General features: G+C 46.9%; 1 long non-coding RNA gene across 2 annotated transcripts in view; it reads right to left on the bottom strand.

Moving 5' to 3' along the window:
- The window catches only part of LOC119216551 (uncharacterized), a 13,318-nt gene extending 2,202 nt beyond the window's left edge, over nucleotides 1-11,116 (bottom strand). Inside the window, exons 1-3 of one of the 2 annotated variants that reach the window (XR_009956720.1) lie at nucleotides 10,534-11,116; nucleotides 2,285-2,402; nucleotides 1,435-1,622 (exon numbers count right to left, since the gene is read on the bottom strand). This is a non-coding gene — a long non-coding RNA (uncharacterized LOC119216551). Of the gene's footprint in view, nucleotides 1-1,434; nucleotides 1,623-2,284; nucleotides 2,403-10,533 lie in introns of those variants that run through there. The other variant, XR_009956719.1, reaches the window with a different exon arrangement.
- Nucleotides 11,117-13,553: the final 2,437 nt, after the last annotated feature.

A 13,553-nucleotide genomic window follows, 5' to 3' on the forward strand; every position in this document is an offset into this window, starting at 1 on the left:
TTACCCCCCACCCCCTCCGTCCCTAGTCTCCAGAGCTCTGCTCGTCACCCTGTGCACCCCACCATCACACCACCACCACCACCACCCTTCAATGCACCACCACCACCACCACCACCCTTCAATGCACCACCACCACCCATTAATGCACCACCACCACCCATTAATGCACCACCTCCACCACCCTTCAATGCACCACCACCACCACCCTTCAAATGCACCACCACCACCACCCTTCAAATGCACCACCACCACCCTTTAATGCACCACCACCGCCGCCTCGCCATTCAGCCCGAGCATTAAGGAGCCGAGGAAAAACTGTGGCTCGTGCGGCTTGTGAAGACACGCCGATACGTAACGGGTGGAGATCCGGACCCCCCCCCACCCCCCTTTACTTCACTTTTACCCCGTTTTAACTTTCTTTTGTTCTTATTCTTCGAATCCACTTTCCTCGCTCTCTTTTTTCCTTCTGTGAGCCCCTTGAAGACATTATTTATGTTAACATGCGCCACCACTCCACACTGAGTGCCACCCCCCCCCCCACACACACACACACACACACGTTCACTCCAGTGTGTTCATTTGCAGAGATTTATTTCCTATCAAGCTGCATAATGCAGAGGGTATAATTCAAATCAACTTTTAAGAACACCCAAGCGGCGCGGTTTACGTATACAAATCTAAAAAGAAAATTCCCAGCAAACAGCAGGGTGTTAAAAGCAGATTGGCAACTTTAAGAAGCGGTGGGGGGGGGGGGGGGCGTGTTTGGTTATGCCATTAAAGATAACCTATTACTGATAAAACTGACAATCAGCCTGTGTGAGCACAGCGCAGGCTTCATTTGTTTCGGATACTCTTACTAATCTGACAGTATAACCATGCAAAGGAAGGTGGAATCATGAGAAAACACACACACACCCACACTAACACATGCACTAACGCACACACACACACACACACACACAAAACTTTATAAGGTCACATAATGTGCAGAATAACTCCAACACACTCAGGAGCGGCTTTCTAGCTGCTGACACTCCGGCGTGTTGAGGAAATGTTGAGAAGCAGCGAGGGGCCAGCGAGGGAGGGGGGAGTGTGAGTGTGGAGAGGGAGGTTTGGGGGTGGGGGGGGGGGGGGGGGGCTTGTAGCCGAGAACCTGAAAAGACTCCATCTCCCTTGGCCAACATGCCATGACGGTGTGGGGCAGAAGTCTGAATTGCTTTCTCTGGGGTGGCCGAGCTGGAGAGGTGATGGAAAGATGAGCCGGGGGGGCGGGGGGGGGGCAAGATAAGCTATGTGTGTTTGTGAGGAGGCAGCGATGGCGGACTGGATCTGAGCTACCGCAAATGTAGCAGATTCCCTGCACTTCCTATCCGGAGGCACCAGCTTTTAATTGCTGTTATGAACAGAAAGAGGAACGCGGGGGGGGGGGGGGGGCTCAGATGTGGCCCGTGGCTCCGCCTCCACCTCTGAAGCTCGTCTGCATCGATTCATCCAGATCGAGGAGACGATCTCGACGGAGTCCTCGTCAAGTGGAAGGTTTAAGAGGTGGTCCAAGGCAGCCACAGGCTGTGGGACCTCCTCCGATCTCCCCTTGTCTGATTCTCAAATGCAACTCTTATTCTCTGGGGGGGGGGGGTGGAATATAGAAATATAGGCCAATGTCACAGAACGCTCGGCGGCCTTTTAGTGAGGAGATGAATTATGAAGCATGATGACTTTTAAAGACACTTATTTGATAAAACTGACTTCTCAGAACCTTCGTTTGAGTGTAACTGAAGCACTGGTTGAAGTTCCAGTGTGTGTCAGTGTGTGTTAGTGTGTGTTAGTGTGTATGTGTGTGTGTCAGTGTGTATCAGTGTGTGTTAGTGTGTGTCAGTGTGTGTCAGTGTGTGTTAGTGTGTATCAGTGTGTGTCAGTGTGTGTTAGTGTGTGTCAGTGTGTGTCAGTGTGTGTTAGTGTGTGTTAGTGTGTGTCAGTGTGTGTGTCAGTGTGTGTTAGTGTGTATGTGTGTGTGTCAGTGTGTATCAGTGTGTCAGTGTGTGTTAGTGTGTGTCAGTGTGTGTTAGTGTGTATCAGTGTGTGTTAGTGTGAGACAGTGTGTGTCAGTGTGTATCAGTGTGTCAGTATGTGTCCATGTGTGCCAGTGTGTGTTAGTGTGTTAGTGTGTGTCAGTGTGTCTGTGTGAGACAGTGTGTGTGTGTGTGTCTGTGTGTGTGTGTGTTAGTGTGAGACAGTGTGTGTCAGTGTGAGACAGCAGGGCGAGGCACATCATTGTATGACTCACCTGTATCTTTGGAGTGACACAGTCTTGTTCTGAGCCAGACCGTGACCTCTGACCCTCAGAGCAGGGCCCGATGTGCACCACGGTTCAGACTGTGTGTGTATTTCTGTATTTCAGCTTCCTGCAACAAAAACATTGAGTGTTAAGATGAGAGACGTGTTTATTCCCCACATGAAATACTCGATGGGAAACCATTGACGTTGCTTTACGTTATCTTCAAATTTTACAATTATTGAAAACACAATATTCACCAAACAACAACAGACTTTTTTATATTTGGAATTAAAGGTAAAATATGAAATCACAAATAAAACGAGTCCAATTCCAGTTTTGATATTGTTAGAAAAAGAGGACAATAGATACTTTGGGACCTCTTCTTATTATCTGGGCTACAGACACATAGAAATACAATTATGTCTGTAAAAGGTTTTAATTATTACAAAATATGCAGTGAAGAGAAAAGAGAGCGCATACTGAATAGGGAACATGCAGCAGTGTTATACTGTTAGAAAGTTTTCTCCTATTTCTTTTTTCAACTGTCAGCAGTACATTTATGACAATACCAATCTCTTCCACACACACACACACACACACACACACACAGGCAATTACACATCACAAGCGATTACACAAAATACTCAAAGATTACATCCGCTGAAACCTGATGTCCTTTGCGGGTTTAAAGCCCTGCACGTCAGCCTCTCAAAAAATGTTTCTCTTCCCCCCCCCCCCCCCGCGCATGGGTCAGAGGCTGTTGCTAGGCTACCAAACCCAGAACCCATAAGTTCAGAGAAAAGCTTTATGTAGGCCATTGCAATTCAAGGTAGAATGATAATATAAAATTGATAACGCTGGAATATAGGGACTCTGGTGAGATGGAATCAAACAGACCATGAGCCATAGTTTTCAGATCTGAATGGAAGTCTAGTAATACTGATAATAGTGATTAGAATAATAACAGCAATAATAATGATGATGATAATATCAATAATACCATTTTTTCTCCCAAATATAGACAAGGGCAAATATTGAAAAATGCATTTTGGGAAATACTACAAATAGGATATTCAATAATTGGAAAAATTAAAGTCACACACTCTGAGTTTGGGTGAAATTAAAATCCAAACTGTGTTGCCTGAATAAAGATTAATACAATTTAATAATAGATATGGCCAAATTCTGTGTCTGTTGTGCTGTAAAAAAAAAAATACACAACGCACAGGAGGACACACTTGAATCCAGAGAATAAAAACACTCAAACGCACTGCTTTGCTTTACAGTGGCCGGCTGTGACACACACACACACACACACACACACACACACACACGAGATGAGCATCTGTAGGATCCGTGTGCAGGGAAGGCTGTTCAACAGACACACAACACTGGAAATATTCAACGCCATCGGTACGGAGACAGAGTGGTGAAGGAAGAAGAGGTGTGGGGGGGGGGGGGGGGTGCGGGTGAGGGATGAGGGGGAGGGTCGGGGGGGGGGGCATCCTGACAGATCTACGTTTCAGCAGGAAGAGCTCCAGACGTGACGGGTCGGGGAGAAACGCACAGCATGCATAAACACACACCCTCTGCCACTCCGTTATCTTCTCACTTCTCCGCCCTTCTCCGTCATCTTCGGCCATATTCTCTCTCTCTCTCTCTCTCTCTCTCTGTTTTTTTCCTCTTTCTTTAAATAAACACGGTTGTTGATTCCTCTGTCGCACCAGCGCGGGGGAATAAATCAAAGCTGGTGAAAAGAGGGACGTTTCCGATACACCTTTAAATGGAATTACGTCTGTGCAAGACAAAAGGAGGTGCAAAGCGGCCTCGTGGCAGGTGCTGGAGGACTAGACGGAGACGAGACTGGGCTCCATCTGGTGTTGAGGGCCTCCTCCTGTCCTGATGGTGCGCAGGGCCCAGACAGACATATATTAATGTGGGAAAACCGACGTCTAGCCTGCCTCTCAGACTGCATTTCAATCTCAAAGGGCCCCCCCCCCGCCCCCCTATATCCTCCATTTATTACCCCTCAGCAATGCATTAATCGCCACAGCGAGCGGGCGAAAGCCGGGAGGGTGGAGCTGCCGATCGGCGTAGGCGCGAGACGCCATTGTCAAATCAAATGGAACAATGGCGTATTATTAATGCTGTACCTTAATGTTGCAATTACCCCCCCAAAAAGGACAGAAGGGGCACGCGTTTGCTAAAAAGGAAATGTGCAAATTCTGCATGTTGCATTTCTAAAAAAAAATATCTATCACCCTAACCCCCCCCCAAATTATTACCACTACAAATAGCATGTGGCATAGTGCGATTGAAAAAAGGAGATACTTGATTAAAGTCAGTCACTGCATGGATCTGAGTGCGCCGATATCACACACTGTGTAAGACTCGTCTCCCGTTAAAACAGACTCACACCGATGCCAGTGATCGCACACAACGTGTATCCACACAAAGTATTAATGCGGCCTAACGGGCACAAAGGCGAGGAGAAATATTCCCAGGCTTCCTCCGTCTATGTGTGACGCAGCAGGATGAGGCCCACTCACACACACACACACACACACACACATTCTGCACAGAGCCGAGGTGTTTAGCAGCTAACACACAATTTGTTGCTTTCAAATTTAACAGGCTTCCCCCCCAGAGTGCGACCTCTCCCCTCAGCCGGGGCACGAAGCACCGGAACCAGAAAGAAGCTCCACTCCAACCGGGAAAAACCACAGAAGGGGGGGGGCCTTAAAAGAAGGAGATGATGAGCAGCATTACAAAACAGGGCCTGAGAAAGCCGCTGGGCTCCTCTGGGCGACCCTGCCCTCAACCTAACACTGCCGAACACGCCTCTTTTTACCTGTGGAGGTGCGTCACTGGGCCCACTTCGTCACGTGAACTATTCATCTACAAAAGCTCCCAATCACACACAGCGAAACAGTGCACGCACTCGCTCTGCGTCTCCAGCAGGCCTGAAGCCTGGGGGCGATGCCCTTGACAAAAACCCACAATATTGTCTTCTCCTCCACCCTCATCGCGGCCCCCTGGTGACCCACCACGCATTCCCCGCGTGTTTGCTGGGCGTCCAGAGAGCCTGAGAGGTGCACCCGGAGGTGGGATCCTTTCTCACTGCATCCGGCTGGAGTTGCATCACTGGTCCCTCCGGTGATGCACAGCTCAAACTTTTCCAGGCACCAACGTGCATTTCATATTGCAGACACAATGGTCCCGTTTTACTGCACACACAGGCCAGCAGAGGGGATGTGGGGGACCACGTGACTCCCAGGAGCCGTCCAATCAGGTGCTCTGCGAGCTACAACCCGTTCTTATCTCACCTGCTGGTTATCAACATCAGCTGACCCCCCCCCCCCCCGATCCCAGTTAGAAAAGAAGACAGAAATGAACACTAAAACATGCAAATCATCAGCTGCTAAACTCGTTCAGTGATTCCGCAGATGCAGCGCTGCTCCCCTCTTCCTCTTCCTCCTCTTCCTCCTCCTCCTCCTCCTCTTCGTCATCACCGCCACTCTGTGAATAGAGCCTGTCTCCGGGTTGCTAACTGTCACTCCACGCCTCCCCCAGTGAAATAAATCTATCCTCCTCCGCACCGGTGCACGTGTCGACGGGAGCATGGACGCGTTTCCCGGCGCGATGAACGGAACGCCGCCGCGGGCATCCAGTCCTCCGGGTTCGGGCTGCATCCCCCCCTCCTCCTCCAGTCGCTCCGGCAGTAACCGTCCTCCGGCTCCACTGGTCCCGGTTCCGTCGTGACGATTGCGGGATTAGTTTATACATTCGGTTCTCTAGCTTTATGATATTGCATAAACTCATACAGCTAGATAACCAAAGAGAAAAACTAACCCGGGTCTCTTAAAGGGGCCGGAGCCTCGTGTGTTGTGGTCACATGGAGCCATTGCATTCCCCCTGCATGCGTACACACCTCCTTCTGCCTCCCTCCCTCTCTCTCTCTCTCTCTCTCTCTCCCCCTGTCTCCGAATCTCTACCGCGCGCGCACATAACGTGCACACAGCAGGTTATTGCACTACCTTGTTGTATTATCACCTTTACGCATAATGCGTCATTTTACATTTTTAAAAAGATGTCCTGAACACCATGACCTCCGGCTCCATGCCGAGCATCAGCACGTGCTCACGCACTCCCAGATGATTGACGCCATCGTGTCTGTTCTTTTAACCCATGTGGTGAACTTCCTCCACCGAAAGCCCCGAAGTCCTGACGATAATCTGCGAGGGGAGGGGGGGGGGTGGGGGAATGACACCTTCACCTGTCATCCACGAACACATTTTCCACCTCGTGTCCAGTTTGGAGCAGCACGGAGAAGACGGCGTCCCCTCCGCTGCCTCCCTATCAACCGGCTCATGGTTGGTTTCGATGTTAAATGGCAGCGCGCATCGACCCGTTTCGGGAGCACGCGCCACGGTGCCCGCGTGGAGTGGATGAATGAAAGCTTGACAAACTACATCAACAGGCCTGCGTGGCAGTAGTGGGCCTTCCAGCTAAATGCCAACGAGTCCACCCACATGGAACTGCACTTTGGATTAGTTTATGGCATGTCGACAAGTTGAAAAGGGGGGGGCTCATAATGCATTGTTGTCATCAAAATATGGATATTATGTTCCAGAAAGAAGTATATTCCAGACAGCTGTAACGCTACGCGACATATGGCAGAAGGAAGAAGAACACGTGCAGATCACACATAAGAATCAGGGTACAATATCAATATTGTAAATAAATAAATATTCCAAAACATGCCTAAATATGTGTGCAACTCACGTGATATTAAAAGGTAAAGACAAAAAGGCTCCTTCAAACTGCATTTTACGGTCAATAGATTGCGGTTAAATGACGGCGAAGCAGCATTTTCGTTCATAGCTCATCCTGCGTGGAGCAAGTCCTTTGAATAGAGAATAAACGCGCAGCGTACTCACACGTTAAGTCGGTTTGAAACGACGGTTTCCATAATCGGACAGCCGCGCTTCCTTGTCAAATAACAAAGTTGGCAGGAATCCTTAGAGGCGCTTAGCACGGCCGGTATCGTTCTGCACTCCACCCGGGATGGGAGCGCCTCTGCGCGGCTCTATCCCGGCCGCGTCGCTCCCCGCCGTCGGGCACATTTTTTCGAAGACAAAGCCCATTTTACGCGCAGTGCCGCCGTCGGTGTGTGGACGTGAATCCTTGGGTAGTAACTTCCATCGTGGGTTGTCAAAAACAACAACAACAAACAGCAACAAAAACGCAGCAAGGTCCGAAGGTAGAGAGACGGAGAGCGCGGAGGAAAGCGGCCCGGCGGACAGTGTGAAAGAGGGGGGGGGGGCGCCCGGGGGGCCTCCCGGTCAGACTGTCATGGGGAGACGCGCGGCGTGTCCACGGAACTAGGCACGCTCATTGGCCAGCGCGCACGCATGGGTGAGGCGAGGTTGGAGGAGGAGGAGGAGGAGGTGGTGGGGGGGGGGGACCAACGTGGAAGGAAGGTCAGAGATTCACAGGGGACACGTTGACATCATGATGCAGGTTTTGGTCACCGGATCTCAGTGGGGTGGGGGGGTCCAACTAGGGCCGCAAAATCCACGTGCAGTAGCGGGTGTGGGTAGTCATGTCGTGTTTCTATCATCCACTGGTAAACGCGTGCAGGTGCGGAGTGCAACTGTGTTCAACGACTGCCAAGTCACCTGACCGGATGTAGGCCTCGTGGTTGAGGATTCGGTGACGATAAAAGCATCTTTCAGCTGAAAGGTTTGTCCCCGGGGGCGTGGAGTCACGACCCCCGAGCCACGCACCGAGCAGCCTGCAGCTCACAGAGCTCTCAAGTGTGATGCATCCTTTTTTAAATCCAGAATCTACTCCCTCTGTTCCTCTCAATACGATTTATTTTTGTTATATGGTGTTGTATATGGTGTTGTATATATATATATGTGTGGATATATATATATATTTTAATTATGATATTTGTATTGAAAATTTTTGATGGCACCAACGTTCCCAAGCTTTAGCAACGAGCCTCTCATATTCGTGCTCGCGTGTTACTGGTTTCGAATTAGATATTTTATTTAGGCATTTTTTATGACGACAGGAGAACTGTTTCTTTGGCTAAGGATATATTTCAAAAGGAGAAAGAAAATAGGATAAATAGAATCATTTTTGACATATATACATAACGTATCTTTTCAGAATAAGATGCACATTCTTAATAAATCCGTAACGAAGACGTCGTGGCGTCCGTCCTGCGTTTAAGAAACAAACTAGAAATCTCGTTTCAGATTTTTTTCTCAAATTATATAAACTTCTTTTTCATGCCGAAGACTATTAGTGTATATAAATATTCATCAATTAGGAACAAGAGTCTGGCTGGTTTAAAGGCTTTTTGAAGTGTGTGTGTGTGCATTTATGATCATTATGCTCATCCTATGCTTAAATTAGAACTCTAAATGAAACATGATTGACTCTCAGCTCTGCCTCCCATCAGCCTCACGTGCATTCATGTGAACACGCCCCCTGATTTCGTCACATCCTGCCAAACGTACAGTGCGTTAAAGTTCTGTTGCAGTCTGTGCATGTGGTGACTCATTCGTCAGCCTTTTGTTTCAGCTTTTATCTGGACCCATTTTTTTTTTTCGTCGGGCTTCGCTCTTTTGTTGCCGTTGTTGCCAAATTGCCGGAGGCCAGCAGTGACCAAGACATGCCTGAGAAAAAAAAGTGCTCGAGTAGAAGAGAAAATGAGTGAAAACTGCACTCAGACTTGGAGTTCAGCACCTGCGGTCAGAAGCGCCGTCTCTGTCCTTGGTGCTGAAAACGGACTCGATGAATTCACGTCGCTCAATGCAGCCGAATGTGAAAATACACTTTAACAGCGTGGGTTGGTTCGGTGAGATGTGCATCTGCTGGGTCTAATGGAATGTAAGTTTAAAATAGATTTACCGTATGAAACGCAGGGAAGTGTCATATCGCGATCAGAGCACAGTGACTGAATCCCATTCAAACGATTTGTTGATTAAAGTAAGAAATTAATCACATTACGAATAATGATCACAATCTGCAAGAAGCAAAAAAAAACTCCCGGTTTTCTACCTCTAATTCATATTTTCACTCTAATTGGCATAAATATATGAATAATAGAGTGGATTTTACTTTAACAGGCATTCCAATAAAATATTTATAACAGCCAAATGTAACATCTAATGATTATAGTTTGTATGACAGCGTTAGAAATTCTTTTTACAGCGAAATTGTCAGGGGTGAAGTACATTTAAGTTGCATTTTATAAAACAACATTAATATTTTGCATGTTTTGATTTGATGATTTTATTTAGGGAAGCCTGCACCTGTTGCACTGTCTTACAGAAATTAGAGAGAATTTGGGAAAGTTTTATAGAATCCTTTTTAAAATGTTTTAATTTGGCTGTTGAGTTTTTTGGCTTAAAAATTCATTCAGTTATTTTAAAATCAAACCAGTCAGGTATTTACTATTGAAATATTACAATAATAATTTAGAATATAATAATAGAAACATCAGGTATTTGGATATCCCATACTTTGACATGTTCATTTAGGTTTTGGAGAAATAAATTGAATACATTAAAATAAAAAAATCAGCAAAAAGTACATCATCTCTGTCTCTTTAGAACATATTTGACGGATATATTCGACAAACAGGCGTGTGTGTGTTCTTAATAGCTCTTGATTATGGTTAAGACTAGTTAATTGATTTCACACTGCAGCCCCGGAGAGAATATTCCCACCAACAAGTGGAAAAAAAAAACAGAGAAAGAAAAAGAAAAATCGTCCAAAGAAAGAAAGAAAAAAGTCAACATCAAGTTCAACAACGTGCTCGCGCTCATTAGCATCACAATGCTGTCTGGGGAGCACACAAGTCTTCTTTTAACAAGAGGCCCTGGCGTCAAGTCCCTCCACCTCCCAGCCGAGGGGACATTTTCCCAGGCTCTGCTAACAATCACACAACTGTTTGCTTTACAAACGCCCGCTCTGGGGGCCACTCAGCCCGCCCCAGCAGCGCTCAATGGGCGCTGCCGCTCAGCCAGTGCCCCCCCCACCCCCCTCCACACACACACTCTTTAAATGACACGGCCTTTTGCTGTTTCATTTCAACCACAATGACAAGGAAATGTTGTATTATTATAGTTGCATTTTACTGACCGTTTAAGACAAGTCAGCACCCACGTTTATTAGATCCCTGTCTTGACTCCACACGTAATATATGTATGAATAAAAATAAAATAATTCATACTCACAAGCCATTCATTCACTTGAATAAATCCTGCACCTCCGGTTCAATTCCACGCAGTATTTTAACGCAAGTGTCCACGAGGAGTCCTGGGAGAAACCCAAAGGCTGCACGCCGCGTCACTGACTGAGAGCCAACCTGCACAACGAGTCGATCCGACCCACACGTGCGTTGTTATAAAAATAAAAAAATAAAAAAAACGAGAATTAACACATCAACAACAAAAAAAAAAGGCACGACTTCTGCTTCGGTGGGCAGAGACGAGCTGAGGCCGAGGCTTCCTCTCCCCCGCATCCCAGCATCTCCTCCCCGGCCTCTCGGATGACAGTGTGCGAGGAGCTGCTGCGTCGCTGGTCCCCTCCCCTCTCTCCCCCCTCCGCCCTCCCCTCGCTCTCTCTCTCTCTCTCTCTCCGTGACACGCGCGCGCGCCTGCTGCTATGGACGACGTGTGCAGAAACCCAAACACATTTCGCAGCACTTCTGCATTGACCGTTTTAAACTGGTGTCCATTGTTGCGCTTGAATGACGCGTCTCCCCCTCTCTAGTTGCGCCATTTGTCTTTTTTCCTTGGTTTTTTTGGGGGGGGGGGGGGGGGGGGCAGTATGTGATAGACGTGGGCAGCGACAATGCACGTGCAGCGCTCGTGGCCGCAACCTCCGTGGCTGCACTTGGCGCAGGAAGAGGGTGGGAAGGAAAAGCAGACCGACCCAGCGCAGGGCAACCTGTTTAAGACCCGGTGCTGTTAAAGCATCCAGCAGCTCGGCGGAAAGATTTGACGCAAACGGGCCCGAGAAGATACCTACACTCTTCCTCCCTCTCAGCATCCTCCCTCCGTCTCCCCAAAGCCGCGCAGTTCAGGTCCTCGTGGCATCGGAAAAGACTCGCGTTTTGTGCGGGGGGAAGCCGTCAGCAGAGACCGTATGCGTAAAGGTGAAGGCGGTTTGCGCGAGATGGAGACGTTCATAGCGCCGCGATGCTGCAGCGCGAGGAGAAGCAGACGCTCGGTTCCCCCGCGGCTCATGCGACTCACGTTGGGTGTTTTTTTTACGTGTCGCGACGTCTCCATTCTTCTCAGTGCGTAGCGGAGCGCGGGGCGGATAAGCGCGTGCCAAATGTCCAGCCGCAAACGGAGCGAAAGTCTGTTAAACAGACTGCGTGCACGCCGGCGAGAGTCAACGCCGCGCGCAACATTACCAGTCATTGAAAAATTGTTTACGCGCTGACGTCAGTCACCAGGATAGGTCGTTCCAAATATGTCATCCAATGCGCCTGCGTGAGGGAGTGACGGCAGAGGCTGGTTCGTGGCGAGATGTTGTACGTTTTACGTCCTGTTCATCGCAGACCCGGATTCATAAGATCTATTTTGATGGCTAGTCTCTGTGAATAAATTACCCTTAAATTATTTTTTAAAGAAGAAAAAATAAATAAATAGTGTGTGTGTGTATTGTGCATATGTTCTTTCCAGACACTCGATGATGATTTAGTAGAATTTAATATTTAAAAACTGAAAACGGATCACATTTCTATAAGGAACAATATTAGTTATCAATTTTCATATCAACTTTTTTTGAGTGCAAACAATGAGAGTTTTTTTATTTCGATGGCAGCATAATTATCATAATTATTGTTATCGTTTTAATATCATTCTTGTTACCATTACTATTATTTGTACTTTTGACTAACATGGTATTAATAAATTAAGGATAAATCAATTGAACATTTAAATGAATCTACAAAACAATACTTGAGAAATATTGTATATCCATACATATTTTTATATTTATGGAGTTTTTCATGAAATTAGCAACCAGTTCCAATTAAGGTCCAGCCATGGTGACCTAGTGAGGAGAGTCCAGCTCATTGGTCCAATAAGACCCATTTACGAGAGAGCTCTTAAATAAACGGCAGCCTGCAGCGGGCCTTGCCATCAGGCCTTGACATTCAAACCGCGTTGTCTCTCGTGCTCCTCGTCGCAGAAAAAAAAGGCGATAACGACAACCAAACTTCTCAGTTTAAGGTCAAGATCATCCGAGTCGAACAGCGACACCTACCGGCCGAGCCGCGGCACTGCAGCCGAGGCCTGCTCAGGTCCGACTGGCCTAAATCCAAACTACACACCGAATGATTCGTCCCAAAACCGCATCTCAGCAACATTACAGAACCGAAACCTCTCAGTTAAAGGCAGTGGAACGCGTTAAAACTCTCAGACTTCACAGGACGCGTGTCTCTGATGCCGGAAGTGGCCTCTTTATAAAGTGTGTTCAAACGAAAAGACCCGCGGGGGATTTCAGACAGGTCTGAACCTATTGTGAGTGAAATGCTAGCGTGAAGCATACATATGAATATTTCGTTGTTAACAAGGACACTATTTGTGTGAATATTATCGAATCATTACAATACACAGCAGCGCGTATTGGTGGAATTGGGGGAAAACGTTCTTCACCTTTAAATAAAGAGGCACGTGGCGACGAAATACGTGAAATATATGTGAGTAAAATTAAAAGAACATTTAAACAATATGCTATCATGAGTCATTCGGGCTCTCTTTCGCTCTCCCAGATCTACAATAGAACTTGTAATATCATTATGGGGTGTTTTAGACTAAAAAAAGCGCAGGAATTCGGGGGAATTGTTATTTTTGTGTGTTTTATTTGATGTTTTCTCTCTTTATGGAAATAGTGCAGAACAAACAGGAGTGTGCTGCTCTCAACTAATTCCTCAACGCCTCTAAAACATGGAGAATCTCTCAAAGATTTTGTGTTTCTGCTTAAAACAGACATCATATCGATGTGATTTTGAGATCTTTAGGTTCGCATCGTTAAATAATCCGTTGTTACTGAAAATAAAATATGTCCAGAATTACATAATTAAAAAGCCTCCTTTTTCAATTTTTTGAATATATATATTTGGTTTATGTGGCCAAATAATTACACGAAAGTAAAATCATTTGAGCTGCAACAGAAATTCTCTCATGCGGAAGTAATACCGTTTTAACAAACGCATGGAGACACGTATGGATATTTAGAT

Source organism: Pungitius pungitius, chromosome 7 (assembly GCF_949316345.1).
Source record: "Pungitius pungitius chromosome 7, fPunPun2.1, whole genome shotgun sequence".
Classification (NCBI taxonomy): domain Eukaryota; kingdom Metazoa; phylum Chordata; class Actinopteri; order Perciformes; family Gasterosteidae; genus Pungitius; species Pungitius pungitius.